This window comes from Arachis ipaensis, chromosome B01, assembly GCF_000816755.2.
Source record: "Arachis ipaensis cultivar K30076 chromosome B01, Araip1.1, whole genome shotgun sequence".
NCBI lineage: Eukaryota > Viridiplantae > Streptophyta > Magnoliopsida > Fabales > Fabaceae > Arachis > Arachis ipaensis.
In genome coordinates this window covers 96,810,718-96,837,822 of record NC_029785.2, presented here as the reverse complement: position 1 = coordinate 96,837,822, position 27,105 = coordinate 96,810,718, and positions in this window count along the sequence as shown.

Below are 27,105 nucleotides of genomic sequence, written 5' to 3'. Positions count from 1 at the left end.
AATATTCTGCCCGACTTCCTCCTCTTTTATGCTTAATCGGACGAGGGGGCGGGATCTTCTCTGTATTGCATATCTCTCTGTAGACATCCACAAGGGACACCCTGAGGGGAGTGTAGTTGTGGTATTTTCTAGGTTTTTTAGTAGGTTGATCTTCTTTTTTTTCTGGACTTTTTATCCTTGTCCCGAGGTGGGTAGGAGAATCTGGATTTTTAGGTTTCTCATAATGGAGAGTTCTCCTTGATATTAATGTACTTTTCTGCCCGCTCTTGTACCTCGTTCAGAGATGTTGGGTGCTTTTTGGATATGGAGTGGCTAAGGGGTCCTTCTCGCAGGCCATTGATGAGACCCATGATGGCTGCTTCTGTTGGAAGACTTTGTATGTCCAGACATACTTTGTTGAATCTTTCCATATAGTTGCGAAGGCTTTTCTAATCTCCTTGCTTAATCCCTAGCAGGCTTGGAGCATGCTTAGCTTTGTCTTTTGGGATGGAGAATCTAGCTAAGAATTTCTTGGTGAGGTCATCGAAGCTTGCTATTGATCTTGGCGGCAAGCTGTCGAACCACTTGATTGCCGTCTTAGTCAAAGTGGTCAGGAAGGCTTTACAACAGATTGCATCTGAGGCATCCGTAAGATACATTCGACTTCTGAAATTGCTGAGATGATGGCTCGGATCAGATGTACCGTCATACAAGGTCATGTCAGGGGCTTTGAAGTCCTTCAGAACTTTAGCTTTCATGATCTCCTTTGTGAACGAGTCTTGGTCCTTGTGGGGGCTATCTTCACGGCTGGATTGAATGGTCTTATTTTTGAGGTCGGCTTCGAGCTTTAGGAGCATGTCTTCCAGCTCTTGACGCCGTCTTGTTTCTCTCCGGAGGTCTCTCTCGGCTTCTCGCGGCCACTCAACTTTCTGTTCGAGCTGTTTAAGGCGACCCTATTGTTCACGGATTGCATCTAAGATCTCTGTGTTTGGGGTTTGCTTGTCTCCCTAGGGTTGAGGTGTTTCCTTTGATGCAGCATCCGTGTTCTTATATGGCGTTCTTTCTTCCAAACCAGAGTCATGATCATTGTCAGGATTGTCTACCATGATGGTTGGATGACTTCCAGGTTCCCCGGCAATGGCGCCAATGTTCCGTGGGTTACCTGAAACTGAAGGTCGATCTCGGATGAGATCTTTGGTTTGATCAGAGCTGCTAGGTCTGACTTGCTGATTCTTGAGATGCTGCTGATCCTTGATCACCGGAGGGTGGTGGTACCTGCAAGAGACTCCGATGCTTAAGTTAGCACGGGCTTTAGGCAGGTTTTTTGTGTAGAATCAGAGAGTGTCTTATACTTGGGTGCTCCAGTGTATTTATAGTAGTGAAGAGTGACCTTCCTTGAGATAAGTTTATTATCTTATCTTATATTTTATGGAGGAGATATTTATCTTTTAGTCCACCGCCTTTTGGTGAGCGGTGATCCTTTGCTTTGGGCCTGCTTTGGACCTGCATGGTGATTTGACTGAGCTCTTTAGGAAAAGGTTGGTGACGAGCCAGCCTTGTAAGAGGTCGGTCATTCTGGTCTTCATCCAACCCAGATCGCATAGCTCGACCAAGGGTATGAACAGTTGGTATCTTTAGGAACTTAGAATCCAGATGATATTATTGACTCTCCTAGTTTAGTTTTTTTTATTCTTGATCACAGCTTTCAGAGTCATGGCCCATGATCCTAAGCATTTTGTTTTCCAGTATTACCACCGGATACATAAATGCCACAGACACTTTAACTGGGTGAACCTTTTCAGATTATGATTTAGCTTTGCTAGGATCCCCAGATAGTGGTGTCCAGAGTTCTTAAGCACACTCTTTTTGCTTTGGATCATGACTTTAACCGCTCAATCTCAAGCTTTTCACTTGAAACCTTCACGCCACAAGCATATGGTTAGGGACATCTTGTTTGAGCCGCTTAAGCTAGGATTTTATTCCTTGTAGGCCCTCCTATCCATTAATGCTCAAAGCCTTAGATCCTTTTACCCTTGCCTTTTGGTTTAAGGGGTTATTGGCTTTTTCAATCTACCCTCCTTTTCCTGCATTTTTAGGAAGTAATGGATTTTTCTCTTTTATTTATTTATTTATTTATTTATTTTGCCATTTTTTCTTTCTTTTTTGCATCCATATATATTTTTTTCTTTTGCAACATGCTTTTTCTTTTTATTTTCTTTTTTTTCTTTTTGCATCCAACTTCAAATATACACTGTTCAATCATACATTCAGAAAACAAATGCAATGCCACCACATCAAAATAGTTGAACTATTCTTATTTTAAACTTAAAATTCATATATCTCTCAATTCTTTTCAAATAAAATTTTTCTTTTAAGCAAGGTGAGAGATATATGGAACATTTTACATCTTTAAGACATCAATGCAAATGATCATGCAACAAGAACAAGAGAACAGGTAAAACATAATAGAAAACAGAAAAATTAATAAAAGAGAAAGGAGGTAAAAGAGAATGAATCCACCTTAAATGGTGGCGGCTAGTACTCCTCCTTGAGAATCCAATGTGATGCTTGATCTCTTCAATGTTACTCTTTTGTCTTTGTTGAGGCAGCTGCACAGGTGATGAGCGGATAATTTATACGCTTTTTGGCATTATTTTTACATAGTTTTTAGTATGATTTAGTTAGTTTTTATCATGTTTTTATTAGTTTTTATGCAAAATTCATATTTCTGGACTTTACTATGAGTTTGTGTGTTTTTCTATGATTTCAGGTATTTTCTGGCTGAAATTGAGGGACCTGAGCAAATTCTGATTCAGAGGTTGAAAAAGGACTGCAGATGCTGTTGGATTCTGACCTCCCTGCACTCGAAATGGGTTTTCTCGAGCTACAGAATTCCAAATGGCGCGCTCTTAATTGTGTTGGAAAGTAGACATCCAGGGCTTTCCAGCAATATATAATAGTCCATACTTTGCCCGAGTTTAGACGATGAAAACTGGCGTTCAACGCCAGTTCTCTGCCCTATTCTGGTGTTAAACGCCAAAAACAGGTTACAAGTTGGAGTTAAACGCCCAAAACAGGTTACAACCTGGCGTTTAACTCCAAAAACAGCCTAGGCACGTGTAAAGCTCAAGTCTCAGCCCCAACACACACCAAGTGGGCCCCGGAAGTGGAATTATGCATTATCTATCATAGTTTACTCATTTTTATGTAAACTTAGGTTACTAGTTTAGTATTTAAACAACTTTTAGAGATTTATTTTGTACCTCATGACATTTTTTCATGTTTTACATTGTATCTCTACGGTATGAGTCTCTAAAATCCATGATTGGGGGTGAGGAGCTCTGCTGTGTCTGGATGAATTAATGCAATTACTTCTGTTTTCTATTCAATCACGCTTGTTTCTATTCTAAGATACTCGCTTGTACTTAACCATGATGAATGTGATGATCTGTGACACTCATCATCATTCTCAACCTATGAACGCATGCCTGACAACCACTTCCGTTCTACCTTAGATTGAGTGTGTATCTCTTAGCCTCTTGGTTCATGATCAGAGTCTTCGTGGTATAGGCTAGGATTATTTGCGGCCATTCCTGAGATCCAGAAAGTCTAAACCTTGTCTGTGGTATTCTGAGTAGGATCTGGGAAGGGATGACTGTGACGAGCTTCAAACTCACGAGTACTGGAAGTAGTGACAGACGCAAAAGGATCAATGGATCCTATTCCAACATGAGTGAGAACTGACAGATAGTTAGCCGTACGGTGACAGCGCATTTGGACCATTTTCACTGAGAGGATGGATGGTAGCCATTGACAACGGTGATCCACCAACATATAGCTTACCATGGAAGGAGACATGCGTCCGTGAAGAAGAAGACAGTAGGAAAGCAGAGATTCAGAAGACAGAGCATCTCCAAAACCTCAATCTGTTCTCCATTACTGCATAACAAGTACTATTTAATTTATGCTTTTTACTCTTCATAAATATAATCACTCTTATCATTGATTTCCTGACTAAGAATTACAAAATAACCATAGCTTGCTTCAAGCCAACAATCTCTGTGGGATCGACCCTTACTCACGTAAGGTATTACTTGGACGACCTAGTGCACTTGCTGGTTAGTAGTACGAGTTGTGAAAAGTGTGATTTACAATTCGTGCACCAAGTTTTTGGCGCCGTTGCTGGGGATTGTTCGAGTTTGGACAACTGATGGTTTATTTTGTTGCTTAGATTAGAAAAAATTTATCTTTTTAGTTTAGAGTCACTAAAATTGCGTCTTCTATTATTGTTTTTGGTTGAAATTTTTTTAAATCCTTATTTTCTCTTTTTAAATTTTTCAAAAATTTTTATAAACTAATAATTGAGTTTTTCTGTTTGAGTTTAGTTTCATATTTTAAGTTTGGTGTCAATTGCATGTTTTTATTTTCTTTTAAATTTTCGAATTTGTGTTCTTAGTTCTTTCTTAATCTTCAAGTTATTCTTGTCTATTTTCTTTGTTCGATCTTTAGTTTTTTTGTTTTGTTTTTTTTTCTTGTTTTTCTTGTGCATTTTCGAATTATTAGTATCCAAAATATAAAAAAAATTTTATACATTAACTACTTTTTTTTTAAAAAAAAATACTTTAAATTTATAGCTCAATTGGCTAGAGCAGTGTGCTTATGTTCTTGGTAATTGGGAATTTTTCTTTTAAAACTTTTTCAAAAATAATTTTTCTTTGATTAAATCTCATGTCAAACATTTAAGTTTGGTGTTCTCTTGTTAATTTTTTATTTACGAAAAATTATTTTTAGTTTTCTAAAAGTTTTAAGTTTGGTGTTCTTTTTATGTTCTTGTGAGTCTTCAAAGTGTTCTTGAGGCTTCTTTGTGTTTCGATCTTAAAATCTTTAAGTTTGGTGTTCCTTGGTGTTTTCCTTCCAAAACTTTCGAAAAACAAGGAGCATTAGATCTAAAAATTTTAAGTCTTGTGTCATTTTATTATTTTTCTCTTTCCTCATTAAATTCAAAAATATCTTCTCTTTAATTAAAATTGAATCTTCGAAAATTACTTCTAAAAATTCAGATTTTTATTTTAAAAATCAAATCTTTTCAAAATTCAAAATCTTTTTCAAAAATCAATCCGAAGTTTTTCAAATCTTCTCAACTAAGCAATTATTTTCACTTTCAAATTTATTTTTTCTCTAAGTTTTCGAAATTTACATTTTAATTTCTAATTACTTTATTTTATTTTATCTTATTATTTTTATTTATCTTAATAATTTGGTTTGTTCTACTTCAATAAAATAAAAACAAAAATATATTTTCTTTGCAATTTATATCAATTCCATTTTATCCATCATGGATCTAAGTGGAAATGAACAGTCCAGAAGGACTCTGGGGTCATATGCTAATCCCACTACTGCTGCATATGGGAGTAATATCTGTATACCTCCCATCAAAGCAGGCAGTTTTGAGCTAAATCCTCAGCTCATTGTCATGGTGCAGCAAAACTGCCAGTATTCCGGTCTTCCACAGGAAGAACCTACTGAGTTTCTGGCACAATTCTTGCAAATTGCTGATACAGTACGTGACAAGGAGGTAGATCAGGATGTATACAGGCTGTTACTGTTTCCATTTGCTGTAAAAGATCAAGCTAAAAGGTGGTTAAATAACCAACCCACAGCAAGCATAAGGACATGGAAACAGTTATCAGACAAATTCCTGAATCAATATTTCCCTCCAAAAAGGATGACACAGCTAAGGCTGGACATCCAAGGCTTTAAACAAGAGGATGATGAATCCCTTTATAATGCCTGGGAAAGGTACAGAGGGATGCTAAGGCAATGTCCCTCTAAAATATTTTCAGAGTGGGTGCAATTAGACATCTTCTACTATGGGCTTACAGAAGGAGCTCAGATATCTCTAGACCACTCAGCTGGTGGATCTATACACATGAGAAAAACTATTGAAAGAGGCTCAAGAGCTTATTGATATAGTTGCTAGAAACCAGCATCTGTACATAAGTAGTGGGTCCCCCATAAAAGAAGAAGCCAAAGCAGTGTCTACTGAACTTGGTTCTCCAGAACAAGTTGCTGAACTAAATCAACAATTGTGCTTTCTAACAAAACAGCTAGCAAAATTCAAGGAGATGCTACAAGACACTAAAAATGCTAATAAAAATATGGAGGCATAATTGAATCAGACAAAACAGCAGTTATCAAAGCAGATAACAGAAGAATGCCAGGGAGTTCAATTAAGAAGTGGGAAAACATTAAATACCTCACTTCAGAGCAGCAAAAAGCCAAGGAAAGAACAACTAACAGAAGATGAGCAAAATATTATCCAAAATCCCTCTGAGGACAGTAAGAGCCCAGAGAGGAACAATTATGGCGTTCAAACGCCAGAAACAGGCAAGGAGCTGGCGTCAAACGCCCAATGGAAGCTCAGTTCTGGCGTTCAAACGCTAGAAACAGGCAAGAAGTTGGCGTCCAACGCCAATCAAGCTTCTAACCCTGGCATCCAAATGCCAGTGAGGGATCAGACACACACAAGTGCTGATAGCAACCCCTCTAAAAAGGCTTCTCAAACCACCTCTGTAGGAAATAAACCTGCAGTAACTAAGGTTGAGCAATACAAAGCCAAGATACCTTATTCCTCAAAAACTCCGCCAGGAGGAGCAGGATAAGCAATTTGCCCACTTTGCAGACTATCTCAGGACTCTTGAAATAAAGATTTCGTTTGCAGAGGCACTTGAGAAAATACCCTCTTATGCCAAGTTCATGAAAGAGATATTGAGTCATAAGAAGGATTGGAGAGAAACTGAAAGAGTTCTCCTCACTGAAGAATGCAGTGCAGTCATTCTGAAAAGCTTCCCAGAAAAGCTTAAAGATCCCGGGAGCTTTATGATACCATGCATATTAGAGGATAATTGCACCAAAACAGCTTTATGTGATCTTGGGGCAAGCAACAACCTAATACCTGCATCCACTATTAGAAAGCTTGGTCTAACTGAAGAAGTTAAACTAACCCGGATATGTCTCCAACTTGCTGATGGCTCCATTAAATACCCATCAGGCGTGATTGAAAACATGATTGTCAGGGTTGGGCCATTCGCCTTTCCCACTGACTTTGTAGTGCTGGAAATGGAGGAGCACAAGAGTGCTACTCTCATTCTAGGAAGACCTTTTCTAGCAACTGGACGAACTCTCATTGATGTCCAAAAGGGGGAAGTAACCCTGAGAGTCAATGAGGATAAGTTTAAGTTGAATGCTGTCAAAGCAATGCAGCATCCAGACACACCAAAAGACTGCATGAAAGTTGATCTTATTGACTCATTGGTAGAGGAGATCAACATGGCTGAGAGTCTCGAATCAGAGCTGGAAGACATCTTTAAAGATGTTCAGCCTGATCTGGAGGATTCAGAGGAATTTAAAGAACCTCTGAAACTTCCTCAGGAAGAGGAAAAACCTCCTAAACCCAAGCTCAAACCATTACCACCATGCCTGAAATATGAATTTCTGGGAGAAGGTGGCACTTTTCCGGTGTTCATAAGCTCTGCTTTAAATCTCCTGGAAGAGGAAGCGCTACTTCAAGTGCTAAGGACACACAAGACAGCTCTTGGGTGGTCCATAAGTGATCTTAAGGGCATCAGCCCAGCAAGATGCATGCACAAGATCCTATTGGAGGACGATGCTAAGCCAGTGGTTCAACCACAGAAGCAGCTAAATCCAGCCATGAAGGAAGTGGTGCAGAAAGAGGTCACCAAATTACTGGAGGCTGGGATTATTTATCCTATTTCTGATAGCCCCTGGGTGAGCCCTGTCCAAGTTGTCCCCAAAAAGGGAGGCATGACAGTGGTTCATAATGAAAAAAATGAACTAGTTCCTACAAGAACAGTTACAGGGTGGCGCATGTGTATTGACTACAGAAGGCTCAATACAGCCACCAGAAAAGATCATTTTCCTTTACCATTCATAGACCAGATGCTAGAAAGACTAGCAGGTCATGATTATTACTACTTTTTGGATGGCTATTCAGGTTACAACCAAATTGCAGTAGATCCACAGGATCAAGAGAAAATAGCATTCACATGTCCATCTAGAGTATTTGCCTACAGAAGGATGCCATTTGGGCTGTGTAATGCACCTGCAACCTTTCAGAGATGCATGCTCTATATTTCTCTGATATGGTGGAAAAATTTTTGGAAGTCTTCATGGATGACTTCTCAGTATATGGAGACTCATTCAGCTCCTGTCTTGATCACCTAACACTGGTTCTGAAAAGATGCCAAGAGACTAACCTGGTTTTAAACTGGGAAAAATGTCACTTTATGGTGACTGAAGGGATTGTCCTTGGGCACAAGATTTCGAACAAGGGAATAGAGGTGGATCAAGCTAAGGTAGAGGTAATTGAAAAATTACCACCACCTGCCAATGTTAAGGCAATAAGAAGCTTTCTGGGGCATGCAGGATTCTATAGGAGGTTTATAAAGGATTTTTAAAAAATTGCAAAACCCCTGAGCAATCTGCTAGCTGTTGACATGCCATTTGTGTTTGACACAGAGTGTCAGCAGGCGTTTGAAACTCTGAAAGCTAAGCTAGTCACAGCACCAGTTATTTCTGCACCAGAGTGGACATTACCATTCGAACTAATGTGTGATGCCAGTGATCATGCCATTGGTGCAGTATTGGGGCAGAGGCATGACAAGCTTCTGCATGTCATTTATTATGCTAGCCGTGTTTTAAATGATGCCTAGAAAAATTACACAACCACAGAAAAAGAATTGCTTGCAGTGGTTTATGCCATTGACAAGTTTAGATCATACATAGTAGGATCAAAAGTGATTGTGTACACTGAGCATGCTACTCTTAAATATCTACTTACAAAGCAGGATTCAAAACCCAGGCTCATAAGATGGGTGTTGCTTCTGCAAGAGTTTGATATAGAAATAAGAGACAGAAAAGGGACAGAAAACCAAGTGGCTGATCATCTGTCCCGGATAGAACCAGTAGAAGGGGCGTCTTTTCCCTCTATTGAGATCTCTGAAACCTTTCCGGATGAGCATTTGTTCGCAATTCAGGAAACACCATGGTTTGCAGACATTGCAAACTATAAAGCTGCAAGGTTCATACCTAAGAAGTACTGATGCTAAGGCATCTTAGGCTAGTTTCACTAGTATTTTTCTGTTAGTTTTAGTGGTTTTATGCATTTTCTTGAGCTTAAAGTAACCAAGAATGGTTAAAAGAATAACAAAGCAATGAACCATCCAAACAATATGATTTTGATGCAAATTCCATGAGTTTTAGTTATATTACTTGAATGCTATGAATGGAAGATTTCTCATGAAATTTTACTTCTAATCCGAATTGCTCACTCAACCAATCCTTGTGGGATTCGACCTCACTCTATTGTGAGTTTTTACTTGACGATAACCGGTGCACTTGCCGGAAGGAATTTTGCCGATCGTGCAATTTCCTAAATCGTAGCATAACTAGTTTATGCGCATCAAGTACAGCAGGCAACAAAAGAAAAAATTAATTACTGATGCAAAGTACTACTTGTGGGATGAACCCTATCTCTTTAAGAGATGTGCAGACGGAATAATCCGAAGGTGTGTGCCTAGAGAAGAAGCACAGAAGATCTTATGGCATTGCCATGGGTTGCAATATGGAGGCCACTTCGGAGGTGAGCGAACAGCCACTAGGGTTCTCTAATGTGGCTTCTACAGATGATTAGCCGTGCGGTGACAGCGCATTTGGACCATTTTCACTGAGAGGATAGATGGTAGCCATTGACAACGGTGATCCACCAACATATAGCTTGCCATGGAAGGAGACCTGCGTCCGTGAAGAAGAAGACAGTAGGAAAGCAGATATTCAGAAGACAGAGTATGTCCAAAACCTCAATCTGTTCTCCATTACTGCATCACAAGTACTATTTAATTTATGCTTTTTACTCTTCATAAATATAATCACTCTTATCATTGATTTCCTGACTAAGAATTACAAAATAACCATAGCTTGCTTCAAGCCAACAATCTCCGTGGGATCGACCCTTACTCACGTAAGGTATTACTTGGATGACCCAATGCACTTGCTGATTAGTGGTACGAGTTGTGAAAAGTGTGATTTACAATTCATGCACCAACAGTCTCATGTGCATGCTCTCTAGTTTGCTTTCTAGTTTGCTCCATCCTCTTCTTGTGGGGGCAAACGCCTTTCATTTCCTCCTCTTTGAGGTTTCACTAGTCTTTGGTGCCATACTTAAGAGTGGTAAAAGTAAAAAAGCAAAGCTTTTGTAACACCAAACTTAAGAGTTTTGCTCGTCCTCAAGCAAATATGAACAGTGGAGAAGAATAGGGTAGAAGAAGGTGGGGTATGTGGAGCTTCTGTGGGACCTACTGGTCCTGAGAGGCTAGGGAATTCAAATTCTCTGCCTTCCTTATTGGCGTTGAATGCCCAGCTTGTGCACCATAGTTGGCGTTCAACGCCAGCTGCCTCCTCCCTTTAGGGCGTCGAACGCCCAGGAGGGACCTCCTTCCTGGCGTTCAACGCCAGGTCTTCTGCCATTTTGGGCATTGAACGCCCAGCCTTTGTTCCCTGGCTGGCGTTTAACACCAGCAACACTCCATCCAGAGTGTTTTATTTTCACTACATAATATTTCTGTCTCTCTTTTAACTGCTGCACATGATTATGAACCTAAAGAAATAACTTAAAGAAATAAATTAAAAGAAATAAAAATAACTAATTAAGGTTGGGTTGCCTCCCAACAAGAGCTTCTTTAATGTCATTAGCTTGACGGACAGCTCCTTTCAAAGAGGAAGATAGTCATAGAGGAACAAATCCTTACGCCTTATTGGGAGCTTCCTTCATGTGCTCTCATGGATTAGGATAAGATGCTCAGGAGATAGGATCTTATTCATTGCATGAGGCAGGGTTAGGCTTGCAGCAATATGCTGGTGTCCCTTTGTACCATTTCCCTCTTCCATGGTGAATACCATGATGAGGTAAGCGAACATTACCATTTTCCATGTTGAAAAGCCTTCAGTAGGGATGTTTTTGTGTTTCTAGCCCCTAAGTATCTTCCTTTTGGGGCCTTCATCCTTTGTGGATAGTGTACATCCAACACCAAACTTACGTTTGGTCTTAGGAGGGATTGAATTGGTTTTATCCAATGGAGGAGGCTTGGATGCTGAATCCTTTATGCAAGTGCCTCCCTTGTCAGGGGGTAATGGAGGGTCAAGAACCTTGAACACCATCCAGTCCTTATGCAAGATAATCCTTATTTCTTGTGCCTCTTGGATTCCCAGCTTCTCCATTACAGAGAGTAGCATGAGGTTTATACTTGACCCTAGGTCACACAGAGCCTTTTCAAAGGTCATGGTGCCTATAGTGCAAGGAATCAGGAAGCGTCCAGGATCTGAAAGCTTCTGAGGTAGCTTTTGCTGAACCAAAGCATAGAGTTCTTTGGAAAGTAGTGGAGGTTCTTCCTCCAAAGACTCTGTACCAAATAGCTTGGCACTCAGCTTCATAAGAGCTCCTAGGTACCGAGCAACTTGCTCTTCCCTAGTGTCTTCATCCTCATCAGAGGATGAGCATTCATCAGAACTCATACAGTGCAGGAGTGCATTCAAAGGAACCTCTATGGTCTTTATGTGAGCCTTGGCTTCATTTGGTTCTAGGATAGTGGTTTCTTGAGTGGGAATTGAGCACTCAGAAGGTGTCCTTTTGCTGGCATTCAATGTCAGCTCTGTTAGCTCTTTGGGCGTTGAACGCCAAAGCTGTGCACCATTACTAGCATTAAACGCCAGTTCCTCTATCCTTTTGGACATTGAACGCCCAGCAGGGGTATCCTTACTGGCATTCTGGTTGGGGGTTGACCCCTCAGTAAGGGGTTCCTCACTGGCATTCAGTGCCAGAATGCCTACCTGTTTGGGCGTTGAATGCCCAGCCAATGCTCCCTGGCTGACGTTCAACGCCAGTTCTGCTGCCAGGATGGGCGTTGAACGCCCAGTGAGGGGCTCCTCACTAGCGTTCAGCATCAGGCTTAGTGCCAGACTGGGCATTGAATGCCCAGTGATATGTTCTTCACTGGCGTTTAACGCCACCCCATTCTCTCCAGAATCGGCCTCTGCCTCAGTGATAAGGGTCATTAGTTAATTTATGAATAAGGCTAGAGATTGGCATAACTTTGAGATATGAACTTGAGTTACATTCTATGAGACTTGACAAATGAAAGAGGTCCATAATAAAAGAAAAAATGCAAGAGAAAGAAACAAAAAGAAATAAACAAGGCTGGGCACCAATGGCTTGAGATTTTGGATATATGCCTGTGACTTTCTTGTACAACGATAAGCTTGGATAACTAGGTTCTAAGGGGTGCTTCATCACCTGGAAACTTGGGTTAACTAACCCGAGATTGCCAACCGAAAATCCACCATCAAGAACTACTTTGAGACAAAGCATTTAGTGACCCAAAGGGGTGCTGGGCACCAATGTCCAAAGAATAAAACAAGCTAAATGCCTGTAATGTGTGTGTGCTAAGGAGAGGCTTGAGCAAGTAAGCCCTTAGGGGTGTTTCAACACCTAGCATCTTGAACCAACTGGGGCGGGAATGTTTGTTGAAAGCTTACTTTAAAAAGCTTCCTGAACACATAGCATTTAGCCTCACAAGCAATAAATCTCAGTCATGAAAGAAAGCAAGAAACGCTCAAACTAAGGACCAAACAATAACAAGTCTCATTTTTTGTGTAATTCAAGTAAGGATCCAAATGAGTGTCCATGCTTCAGCCACAAATAAAAATCACTAAGATACCATGCATGAAAACCCCATTAATTAGAATTGAATGTCTGCTAATAAAGGGCTTATACTTCTCTCTGTTTTCATTCATTTCTCTCATGCTTTACTGCTTGCTTGGGGACAAGCAAGATTTAAGTTTGGTGTTGTGATGACAAGTCATCTTAGGCTAGTTTCACAAGCCTTTTTCATTAGTTTTTACTTGGTTTTCATGTATTTCTTAGGCAATAAGTAGGTATTTAGATGAGAATTTCATGCTTGTCTTGATTCAACAAAACATTGTTAAATTGGTTCATTTTCATGAGATTTATACAAGAATTTATTGATATTATGAATGATGCATTATCTTATGATTATGGCAATACTTTGATGCATTTTGTTTGGTTGATGATAGGTGAAAAGAAGCAGAGGAAGAGCAAGGAAGAAGAGAAGGAGAGGCTAACGTTGGAGCCAACGTTGGCCAATCAACGTTGAAGGCAATGTTCTGGAAGAAGAAATCATGGGTGCCAACGTTGGAGGGAACATTGGTGAACCAACGTTATCTCCAACGTCCTCGAAAATGATCAATTCTTGGGCTGAAGGATTTTTGAGAGACGCGTACGCGTCAATTGTGCGTGCACGTGGAAGAAGAAAAATTTTCAATCCACGCGTAAGCATGAGCTATGCGCACGCGTGAAATGGCAAAATGGACCATCCACGCATACGCGTGACTAAGCCAATGTTGGAGGGAACATTGTTGATCAAATGCTGCCTCCAACGTCTTTAACGAGAAGCCCAGAATTTGGAATTGAGAGACTTGAATCGACGCGCACGCGTCTATGGCGCGTACACGTAGAATGGAAAATTGGCAATGCACGCGTAAGCGTGGTGTACGCGCACGCGTGGAAGGGAAAAAACACAGCCTTCACGCATATGCGTGGTATACGCGGACGCGTGGATAAGCGAGCGTTGGTGCATGATGAATGGAAAATTGATGGTGAAGAATTTCACTAATGAAATCTCGTTGCAAGTATAGTTTCTAAACCAACAAATAATCCTTTCATACAAATATTTGGTTGTCGCTAAAACAAACCCCTATAAAAATAACCGAAGTATTCAAACCTGGGGTCGTTCTCCCTAGGAATTGCAATAGAGTGTTCTTGTTATTGGTTATGAAGTATGTTCCGGGTTTTTGAGGTATTAGACAAGAAATATAAATGGCAAAGGAAATAAACTAACAACTAACAAAGCTCTTGGCAAGGTATGAGAACTAGAAGTCCTATCCTAGCTATCCTTATCAATTGTGATGAGAATTGTCCATTGCTCCCACTTAGTTAACCTCTAACTATGAAGGAAAGTCAAGTGGATGAATTAACTTGATTCCACAAGTCCTAGCCTAATCATGATGAAGACTAGCTTTAGTGGCATTCAAGTCAATTAGCAACTTCTAATTATCAATCAACAAAGGAGTTTGATAACTCAAGAGTCACCAATTACTCTACCTAGGCCAAGAAGAACAAAATCTAACTCATAACTAAAAAAGGCATTTCATCAAACACATAAAAGGCAATAAAGGTAAACAACATGAATTGCAAGAATTAAAGAGAGATCTAACTACAATGGCAAGAGATCAATAATAGAAAACCAAATCAACATGAGAAGACATGGAAATCATAAATTGCATTGAAAAAGAAATAGAGATCTACATAAGAATTCATAAAGCGAAAGGAAAATTGAAGCAAGAGAAGAAGTAGATCTAGATCTAAGAAATTAACCTAAACCTAATCCTAATTCTAGAGAGAAGAAAGAGATTCTCTCTCTAGAAACCAACTTTTCCTCCCAAAACTAAATTAAAACTAAACTAATTTGATGTAATGTCTCATGTGTGTCAATTCCTCTTCATTCCTTGGGTTAAATAGCATCAGAAATAAGTTGGATTTGGGCATGGGAAGCCCAGAATTCGCCCCCAGCGTTTTGCCTTTAAGTGAGTCACGTGTGAACACCGACGCGTACGCGTACAGCACATGTACGCATCGCTTCACAAATTGCCATCCACGCGTACGTGTCATGTGCGCGTACGCGTCCCATGCGACTCCACAATCCACGCGTGCACGTCTGCTGCGCGTGCGCGTCGTTGATCTGATCCAAAATCCTTGCTTTTTCATGATTTCTCCACTTTGCATGCTTTTGTCTCCATTTCTTTTATCCATTCCTAGCCTTTTCAACCTGAAATCACTAACAAACATATCAAGGAATCTAGTAGAATCAAAGGTGAATCAAAATTAGCAATTAAGGGCCTAAAAAGCATATTTTCACACTTAAGCACAAATTAGGAGACAACCATGAAACCATGCTATTACATTGAATAAATGTGGGTAAAAGGTCATAAAATCCCCTAAATTAAGCACAAGATAAACCCTAAAAATGGGGTTTATCAACCTCCCCATACTTAAACCATAGCATGTCCTCATGCTAAATCAAGAAGGAAACAAAGGGTATCAACATTTATTCAATGCAAACTAACTAAATGCAACCTACCTAAATGCAACTATCTAAATAAATGCAACTACTTGGTCAAAATAAATCAATTCCCAAGAGAACATATATAGGCACAAGGGCTAAGGCAATAGCAAATCTAATCTACAATTGAATTAAGTTATTAAATATTTTTATAAACTTTCAAGAGGAGATGATCATAGGTGAAAACATGTAATTGAGCAATCGAACCCTCACCGGATGTGTATACGCTCTATTCGCTCAAGTGTATAGGGTCGATCCACTCAATTCTCCTCTAATCATGCTTTCCAAGATTTGTTTTTCATCTAACAATCAACATTTATTTCATGCATGCATACAATTATCATGAGGTCTTTCTCATAGGTTGTAATGGGGCTAGGGTCAAGGTAGGATTCATATTTGATCAAGTGAGCTTGAGATTTGAATCTTTGATAAGCTTAAACTTCCCATCTAACCTATATAGCAACCTATACAATTTCAATGCTAACTTAACTACGCATTTTTCACTTTTTTACATACTCATGCATTCTTTTCTTGATCACAACTCATATTCATTGATTGTTATTGCTTCACTTTGGGGCCTTTTGTCCCCTTTTTATTGCTTTTCTTTTTTTTTCTTCTTTTTTCTTGCGTTTTTTTTCTTTTCTTATATTTTTTTTCTTTTTATTTTCTCATCATTTTTCTTTTTTCTTTTTCTTTTTACAATAAAGGATATACAAAAGTACCAATGCTTATGGTTTTATATTTAATTAACACATGAGCATGTACCCAATTCCCAAATATAGAAGTACAAAACATCCTTTTATCCTATCCAATGTTCCAAGTTTTCCCATATTTGAATGACACACACACTAGCCTAAGCTAATCAAAGATCCAAATTAAGGACATTTATTGTTTTTCGCTTTAAGGCTTGTAATGTGCTAAAATTATGAACAAGTGGGTTAATCGTAGGCTCAAAGTTGGCTAACAATGGAAGATAAAAGGTAAGCTATGGGTAAGTGAGCTAGTGAAATGATGGCCTCAATCATATAAATGCATATTTACACAAAATAATGGACATAGAAAATCAAACAAATCAAAGATTACAATCATAGAGAGAGAATAATGCACACAAGAAGGGAAAATAAGTGGTTATAAGATGTAACCACACCATTAGGCTCAAAACTCACAAGCTTGTATTTTTAGCTCAAAACATGTTCCACAATATATATATAATTCAAGCAAGTTCAATGAAAAGTTTTCACTCAAATGAATTGGAATGTCAATGCCCTATAGATAATTTTCTCGAAAAATCTCATTATTTTGACTAAGCTTATTATGTATACATATGCAAAATAAGAAAATGCAACTAAGAATCCTAAAAGACCTAAAATGAAATGCACAAGTGTTGGGATTAGAAACTTGTCACCCAAAAAGGCCGAACGGTCGGATGACCTCCCCACACTTAAAAGTTTGCACCGTCCTCGGTGCATTCAAAGATGAGCAAGGGGTACGGCGACTTGCCGGATTGATACCTTCAACTGGTAGGTCAACCGGTTGCTGCGTGTTCTTTCTTCACTTCCATTTTTGCTCGTGGTGCATCATTCATGAAAAATGTAAAGTAACACCATAAGATGAGAAAATACAAAAGCAAGGAAGCTTAACTTGTTAGAATGAGGTAAGTCACTAGAATGAAGTGAGTGATCCAATGGGTGACATGGTGAAGAGTAAGTGTGCATTCTAAGATGCATGTGGTCTAGAACACACTCTAGTATAAAACGAACTATGTCACAGTTACACAAAGAAAGTATGTACCTCACTCATTCTAATGTGCTTGAGATGCTCTAAACTTGTAGGCTACGACAACCAAACAAGTGATAAAGAAGCATGAAAGCATTCAAGCAAATATATATGGATGCGTATAATCAAGAAGCAGAATTCATTAATATAAATGCACAACATCCATCAATCGATTGCCTAACTGAAGAAAAGGGTTCAAATCACATGGTGGCCAAATCATGCAATTCGAAAGAATTACAAGCTTATAGGCAATGTAAGATGTACTTGGTATTCACAAAAGTTAAGCATGAAAAATTCAAAACCAAGTAGCAAGTTATAACCTCAACAATAGAGTTCAACAATGATAATTAACAACAATGATGTTAAACTAACATCTCATCAATAATCAAGATTAATAATCCAACACGTATTATGAAAACAAAAATTAAACAAAAAGCTAGACAACTAACTAACTAGAAAGGGTGGTTATAAATGGTGTTTGGTAGTGTTGGATGAGGTATAGGAGAAGGGAAAGAGAAAGGGAAAGAAAAGAAATAGAAAGATGAGAAGAAAAGAAGATGGATGAAATAAGGGCATCCACACGTACGCGTATGTCACGCGTCCGCGTGGATTGAGGTGAAATGGACGCGACGCGTACGCGTGTATCATGTGTGCGCGTTGATGGGTTATTTAGAGAGCGACGCGTAAGCGTCATGTACGCGTACGCGTGAGTTCACTTGTGAGAAAAGCACAAGATGCGCACAGTGTAGGCGCAACTCTCTAGAATTTGGCTTAGGGGTGGAATTGTGGCATCCATGCGTACGCGTGTATGACACGCGCGCGTGGATGGTTGAAAATTCTTTATGCACGCGTACGCGTGAGGCACGCTTACGCGTGGGTTGGTGCTCTGTTTTTCAAAATTTTTCATATTTTTGCACCAAACCAAGCATTCCAAACCTCCGAACAGCTACCAAAATACCATAAAACGTTTTTAAACATACTAAACTATCAAATAAACTCAACAATTACAACAAAACATGAAATCAAACATATTTTACCAATATGTACAAAGAGAAAATAAGAGAGATGTTACCATGGTGGGGTGTCTCCCACGTAGCACTTTTGTTTATTATCCTTAAGTTGGACTTATGGGGAGCTCTTCATCAAGGTGGCTTGTGCTTGAAGCTATCCTTGAACATCCACCAATGCTTGAGTCTCCAATAAGCTTCATTCTTCAAATTTAAAAACTCCAAGCCTTGATGGAGTTCCTCACAAGCAATGAGCTCCCAAAGATGATCCTCACGTATTCCCGGATCCCATATCTTGTTTCTGTACCCATCCTTGAATTGATCATCATTAGTCCATCCGGGTGGCAGGTAAGGTGAATTCTCAATAAAGTGACCAACAATCCTCCTAGACCCATCTAGTTGAGCGCTACTCCAACCTTTATATTTCATGTTTTATGTATCAACCCTAATGAGCCTTGATTTGCAATGCCAACCACAAAACATTTTTCGCTTACGCTTCACACCACAAAGTTCCCTAAGTTGGCCATCCATTTCAAGCAAGCCATATTCAAGTGGGACGATAAAGCTAATAGAAATGAATTTTACCTGATGACATGTCACCAAGTCATGTTTTTCTATGCTTTTTCATACAATAAATTGATGATTTGTGCTTGAATATTAAATACTTTGGTGCTTAAATGGTATATTTTTTTAATCTTTTGATTTGATAAATTTTGTAGAAAATAAGAAGAAAAAGAAGCAAAGAAGCACAAAATAAGCTAAAAAGAAAAAAAAAAGAGTTTTGGGGCACACTTTGAAGTTGGAACACACTTTGGAGCCTTAGGCCACGCTTTTAAAAGCATGGCCCATGACCAAATCAAGGAAGCTTCACAATCAGCACTCACAAAGCTCAGTTCACTAAGTGAACTGAGCTTTGCCGTACAAGAAACTTAGCTTGGAAGCAAGAATTTTCGCTAAGTTAAAACTTGGGCGTTTACAGCATGACTATGCCTCCTTCAAAGAGCCATAACTTGAGCTACAGACGTCCAATTGATGTGCTTCCAGTTGCATTAGAAAGCTGACATTCAGAGCTTTCCAACGATATATGATAGTCCATATTTGGCATAAAATTGAGGCACAAGTGAAAGGCATCTTTAAGAACCAAAAACAAGAAAAAATAAACCAAAGTGGCTTCACCAAGGCTCGAAGGGGGAGACATAAGGAAAGCAAAAATTGGAAGGACAAGGCCCATGAAAACTCAGTTCACTTTCCTAACTGAGCTTTATCGGGCTCCCACTCAAGAAAATGCAAGGAAAAGGCTCATAAAAGTGCTTCCACCAAGGTTTGAACTCAAGACCTCACACTCAAAGGTGGAGCGCTACACAAGGAATATAAAGGGAGCTCAGTTAACTTTTCCAACTGAGCACTACTCCCCCATGCACTCCAACAACGTGACACAGGCAAGGATCAAAGGGGGCAGCAACAAGGAAGGCTTGGTGCGCAAAAATTGGCACGCCACAAGCACATGGAGAGCTCAGTTCACTTTCACAACTAAGTCGTGCCCTGGGAGTTCTCTTATTTACTTGCTGCATAATTTGAAGGAATTGTGATTTGGATCTAAATTGTCTTTACTATTTTCTTCTCTATTTTCTTCTGCAATTATTCTTCTGCTGGATCAAGGAAGGGGTTGAGATCTAGACTTGTTTTGTAGTCTCGTTGATCCCCTGAGATCTTCACTTGTCTTTTTTGGAATTTGCAATTAAGTTGAGATATCTTGCTGTTTTGAATTTTTCAAGCAATTTCCCTTTTCGGTTTAGATCTGTTGCATGTTATTGCATCTTTTACTTCTCTATTTGATTGCTATTTATACTTTCCTGTTGAATTTTTATTCTCAGCACCCAACTCAATTTACTTTCAAGCCATTTAATTCTTCTGCTACTTTTACTTTACTGCAATTTCCTTTCCTACATTCTACAATTTCACATTTCCGTTCACATTTAGCTTGATTTAATTTCCTTTATATTTACATTCTCTGCAATTTAAATTCCCAATTGCTTGATCTATTGCTTTCTTTAATTTCCAGCACCCAATCCCCTTACATTTTTTGTCATTTAAGTTTTTGCAATTTACTTTCTTGCACTTTAATATTCTGTCCAATTCAGCTTCTATACTTTAAATTTTCTTGTCATTTACTCCCTGCTGCTTCAATTGTCACTCAAATCACTCAATGTTAGCTTGACTAAACTAATCACCCACTAAAGTTGCTTGATTCATCAATCCCTGTGGGATCGAGTTCACTCTAAGTGAGTTTTACTACTTGATGCGACCCGGTACACTTGCCGGTGAGTTTTGGGTGTTTGGAATTCATTTTCCAAAAAAATCCCATCAAGTTTTTAGCGCCGTTGCCGGGGATTGATTAGATCAACAATGATTAAGTGGGTGAAAAGTCTAGATCAAGCATTTTCTTTGTTTTTGTTCTCTGTTTTAAATTGATAGCAAGGTGTTTGAGCTATTGCCTCACTAAGAAATTCTTTCTCTGTGACATGAATTTCAATTTTCATTGATGTTTACAAAATACAAATGGAGTACAACTCATCTTATGGTCAAACAAAATTTTATGGGATATTACCCACCATCATCAATCTCTAATGGTGGTTGGAAATATCACCAAGAAACTTCAAATTCTGGGCACTCTAATTCATGGAGTTATGCTTCAGAACCACAAGATGAGAAAGAAAATCATATGGGATATTTCCCTCCACCACAAGATGATTCAAGTCATTATTCCAATGGTGGGTGGGAGTATTACCAAGAAACTGCAAATTCTGAGCATTCAACTCACATGAGAGATTGTCTAACCTCACCTCCCACTTCTACATTTGAAAATTCATCATCATCTAAATATGCGTCAACACAAACTTCCACGAGCCAAAGACTCTCAAAGCTTGAGTCCATGTTCAACAGAATTGTGGAGGAACAGCAACAATCCCGGAGAGAACTGGAAATCCTTTCTCAGGAGACGGATGAGCAATTGGAGGACACAGAAAAACGCTTAGAACTACTAAGCAAGGAAAATAAAGACCAATTGATGGATGTGAAGGATAAAATGGAAGAGCAAGATGAGGAGGCTACTGCATCAAGTGAACTTTCAATGAAGAATAAGGTGGTTAAAAATGAAACTGCACTTGAGGAACATGAGCATTCACAACCCTCACAAACTTCCCTTGAATCTGTGATCGAAAAATATGAAGAGGAGATGAAGAAATCTTGGGAAGAACAACAAACCTCCTCCATAAAAGAACTATTAAGTCAAATGTTGAGTGCAAAGAAAGGAGTGGAGGAACAAAAAAGTGAGGAATTCATTCAAGAAAATTCACACTCAAGTGGGGCAGAGAAGTACATGAAGGAAGAGCTCATTGAGCCACCAATTCAAAAGGCTCTGGATAAAGACAAAACTCCAATAATCACACAGCAACCAAGTCTTGAATCCAAAGGAGTGAAGGCAACTAGCAAGAGCACTAACCCTGTCCCTGATCCAGCAAGCAAGATCAATCAAGCCATTTGCAAAAGGAAACTTTGTGAGGAAAGGCCAAGACAAGGGACAGTAGCTGAATCTTCTCCCCCCTTAAGGTCATTCCTCTTAACAAACTGGAAAAAGAGGAAGAAAGTGAAGAACAACATGCCAACAGTAGGTATAATTTCTCTTCTCTGCTTTGTTTTCTCTCTTTGCTTTGTTTAAATTCAATAAATTTGCATATGGTTACATTCTAAGTTTGGTGTTGCCTTGCAACAAATTGTTTTCAATCTTTTTGGATGATTGCATCAAATGAAAAATGAAAGTGACACACCAAGATTCTAAGTTTGGTGTGCCACTTATTTTTCTATGCAATTCATTCAAGCAACACTACTTGTCTGCATAATCATAATGCCTCTGCAGTTTTATTTTTCTCTTTTAATTTGACACTTTGTCATTCTACTTTCTTTAGTCATTTTTCTGTTTTTAAATGCTTTCATTTTAGTTTGCTTATTTACTGTGTTTGTTAATACATTACCAAGAGAGCTTTATTCATGACAGATTCTTGGCTTGGTGATTATACTTAACAAATAACAGTTTCACTTGCTTCGTTTTAATTCAAATAAATTGACATATGATTGTATTCTAAGTTTGGTGTTGCTATGCAACAAAATTTGGTTCCAATTCTTACAAGATACTTGCATTAATTCCAAGTGAAAGTGTCACACTAAGTTTGGTGTGCCACTTATCTTTTATGCAATGTATTGTGCACACCTTCTTATCTATACAATCAAAATGTCTCTGTCTCTTGTGCCTTGATTATTATCTTTAATTTTGCTTGCTTAAAACACATGTGCTACTAATATTTCATTGTATAAGACATTCATGATCCATCTTAGCCCCATAGCCATTGTTCTAATTGTTGCTTGAGGATGAACAAGCATTCTGAGTTTGGTATGGGAAGGAGAAGAATGGGAGGAAAATGACAACAATAGAGAAGATGAATTACAAGGTTGTAAAGTTCCTTTTCTTCTCATTTGTTTCCAGCACTTAAATTGCATGATTGTCTTTATCCTCTCTGTATGCATGTGTGGTATGAATAAGCATAGCTTGAATTTTGATTTGCAACATGTTGCTGTGGCATTATGACTACCAACTTGAGTTTTGTTAATTCAAAAGCAAAAAAAGCATCATGATCATAAACAAACAAGGAATTAAAGAAGAACTTAGCATGTGCATATAAGTTTTGGAAAGCTAGTATGATTAATTGTTACTCAATTGCATTGGATTTTTTTTAATTGAAGTTTTTTTTATCTAGGACATTTTGTGAAATCTTTTGAAATCATGAAAACCTTGAAAAAGCAATTGCAAATAAAGCAAGAAAAGAAAAAGGGAAAGAATGAGAAAGCTGAAGGCTCTGAGTACCAATGGCAATTTATTTGTTAAGTACTTGTGGTGTTTATGTATCAAGCCAAATGCTTGAAAACAAAACACTTAGAAGTCAAGGCTAGGCTCAAGTGTAAAAGCACTCCCTCAAAGCTCAAGGTTCTGAGCATCAATGATTAGAGAGTCAAGAAAAGAAAAGAAAAATGAGCTTAATGAAGTCTTCTAATTAAATGCTTGTGGTGCTTATGTATCAAGTGGTAATACTTGAAAACAAAGCATTTAGAATTGTAGCTTTGTTATTAACTCATGGGGCAAAGCACCCAAAAGGAGAAGCTAATAAAAAAAATATAAAAAAATCAAAAGCTTGTTTCAAGGGAAAATTATAAGGAAAAGATTTCATAAATTGAGCTAGATAGAAGCATCAATCATTTACATTTCTTTTGAGATTGTAGCATGCTTAGAAAACTAGCTTACCATGAACATTGAGTTGCTATTCTTCTTACCTTGGATTGTCAATCTTTATTGCATGATTCTTTTCTTGCTTGGGGACAAGCAAGGTTTAAGTTTGGTGTTGTGATGACATGTCACCATGTCATGTTTTTCTATGCTTTTTCATACAAGAAATTGATGATTTGTGCTTGAATATTGAATGATTTGATGCTTAAATGGTATATTTCTTTGATCTTTTGATTTGATAAACTTTGTAGAAAATAAGAAGAAAAAGAAGCAAAGAAGCACAAAATAAGCTAAAAAGAAAAAAGAGTTTTGGGGCACACTTTGAAGTTGGAACACACTTTGGAGCCTTAGGCCACGCTTTTAAAAGCATGGCCTATGACCAAATCAAGGAAGCTTCACAATCAGCACTCACAAAGCTCAGTTCACTAAGTGAACTTAGCTTTGCCGTACAAGAAACTTAGCTTGGAAGCAAGAATTTTCGCTAAGTTAAAACTTGGGCATTTACAGCATCACCATGCCTCCTTCAAAGGGCCATAACTTGAGCTACAGACGTCCAATTGATGTGCTTCTAGTTGCGTTGAAAAGCTGACATTCAGAGCTTTCCAACGATATATGATAGTCTATATTTGGCATAAAATTGAGGCACAAGTGAAAGGCATCTTTAAGGACCAAAAACAAGCAAAAATAAACCAAAGTGGCTTCACCAAGGCTCGAAGGGGGAGACATAAGGAAAGCAAAAATTGGAAGGCCAAGGCCCATGACAGCTCAGTTCACTTTCCCAACTGAGCTTTATCGGACTCCCACTCAAGAAAATGCAAGGAAAAGGCTCACAAAAGTGCTTCCACCAAGGTTTGAACTCAAGACCTCACACTCAAAGGTGGAGCGCTACACAAGGAATATAAAGGGAGCTCAGTTAACTTTTCCAACTGAGCACTACTCCCCCATGCACTCCAACAACATGACACGGGCAAGGATCAAAGGGGGCAGCAACAAGAAAGGCTTGGTGCGCACAAATTGGCACCCCACAAGCACATGGAGAGCTCAGTTCACTTTCACAACTGAGCCGTGCCCTGGGAGGGTCTCATGGCATATTCTTGGTCCAAAAATCAAATTTAATTCAATTCCTCACCAATTGAACCAAGGCCAACTAGACCCATCTCTCTTCAAATCCAAAGCAAGCAAAGCCCACATCATCACTCAAAGGCACAAGAACAAGTTAGAATAGGAATTTCATTTAATTGTAATTTGTTTTCAATTTCAAATTCATTTTCATTTTGTAAAGCCCATATAAGGCATTATTTTCATCTTTATAAAGAGGAGTTCCATTAGAGAGTATAGGGGCTGGCTCCAAGAGGGAGCAAGTAGAATAGAGAACTCACTTTTACATTCTAGCTTGAATTGGAGAATTGGGAAGGAGAATTGATCTCTCTTCTTCCTTGTTCTTCCTTCTGCACTCTCTACTCTTTTGTTTTGCATCTTGGATTGAGAATTGAAGGAATTCTATTTCAATCTTAATCTAAGATCTCTCTCTTATTTACTTGCTGCATAATTTGAAGGAATTGTGATTTGGATCTAAATTGTCTTTACTGTTTTCTTCTCTATTTTCTTCTGCAATTATTCTTCTGCTGGATCAAGGAAGGAGTTGAGATCTAGACTTGTTTTGTAGTCTCATTGATCCCCTGAGATCTTCACTTGTCTTTTTTGGAATTTGCAATTAAGTTGAGATATCTTGCTGTTTTGAATTTTTCAAGTAATTTTCCTTTTCTGTTTAGATCTGTTGCATGTTATTACATCTTTTACTTCTCTATTTGATTGCTATTTACACTTTCCTGTTGAATTTTAATTCTCAGCACCCAACTCAATTTACTTTCAAGCCATTTAATTCTTCTGCTACTTTTACTTTACTGCAATTTCCTTTCCTGCATTCTACAATTTTACATTTCCATTCACATTTAGCTTGATTTAATTTCCTGTATATTTACATTCTCTGCAATTTAAATTCCCAGTTGCTTGATCTATTGCTTTCTTTAATTTCCAACACCCAATCCTATTTACACTTAATGCAATTTACATTTCTTGTCAATTAAGTTTTTACAATTTACTTTCTTGCACTTTAAGTTTCTGTCCAATTCAGCTTCTATACTTTAAATTTTCTTGTCATTTACTCCCTGCTGCTTCAATTGTCACTCAAATCACTCAATGTTAGCTTGACTAAACTAATCACCCACTAAAGTTGCTTGATCCATCAATCCCTATGGGATCGACCTCACTCTAAGTGATTTTTACTATTTGATACGACCCGATACACTTGCCAGTGAGTTTTGGGTGTTTGGAATTCGTTTCCAAAAAAATCCCATCATTACCCACTCAAGTGAAGGAGTAGATGACAACCTAGGAAAATAAGCTTCCAAGGGTCTTGACAAAGCGTATCCAACTCCCGTCTTTCTCTTTCTAAGGACTCCCACCTCTTCACAAGTTTTTGTAAATGTAATCCTTTGTTCAACAATTTTATCTAAGGCTTTTCCCTTACTCAAATCATAATTGGTAGGGTGAGAAAAATTTACCTCCACAACGCTTTCAAATCCACCGGGGAAAGGTTCTTCATGCTCAAAGGATTCTTCACCACTAAGACTTTATGCTTGATCTTCATCACCAAGGAAACTTAATTCTTGCTCTATCCCATCTAATTCTTCATATGGAATATGCTTTAGAGGTTGTGCACATTCCTCCTTAGCATCAAATTCAATCTCCTTGGAGGGGTTTTCTTCAACTCTAGGTTTCCATGGAGGTTCCACATCTCCTAAGTCTTCAACCACTTCTTCCTTGTCTTCATCAATCATAGGTTCCTTCATTTGTTCCAATACACAGCAACATTCCTCATTTTCTACCGGAGTTTCCGATCTCTCTTTCATGCTAGGCTCTTGAGGGTTCAAGCATTGGGAGGCTAGTCGGTTTGCTACCTCATCTAAGGCAGTCGTGAATTGTGACACCTCCCTTTGCATTTCTTCTTGCCCTTGACATAGCAAAGTGAGATAATCATCCATTGGTGCTTGGAGTGGATATGAGGGTTCATCATTTTGGAGGAAAGGTTCATAATATGAAAGGGGTTCATCATAATAAGGATGTGGTGGTGTCATGTTCTCCATTTATTCTTCTTGTTGCTCAACACACTCCAATTCATTGTTCTTAAGTTGATGTTTTACAATCTCCTTCAAACTACCCTCTTCGGTTGCTCTCCCGCAATCATCTGTGGACATGTGGTATGAGTCCCATGCATCTAACTTTTGACAGACGATTGCTTGAAGCCGATCCATGGTTTCTTTGAGAGATGGACATTGATATTCTTCCATGGAGGGTTGTGGTGGGAGATAGAATTCATCTTGAGGTTGAAAATTTATGTATATTGGAGGTGGTTCGTCTTAGAATTGTTGAGGTTGGAATGGTAGTGGTTCTATATATGACTCATATGGCTCAAAAGGTGGTTGGTATGATAGATATGGATTAGGGTCATATGAAGGTGGTTGGTGAAAAGGGGCTTGTGAGTATGGTTGAGGGCTATGTGGAGGATATGGCTGATAGGCATATGGTGGTGGTTCTTGAAAGTCACAAGGAAATTCACCATAGCCATTGGATTGATATGCATCATAGAATGGTTCTTGTTCATAGTCTATTGGTAGAGGTTGTTGCCATAAAGATTGATCATATGTATCTGGCTCCTCCCACCTTTGATTGTCCC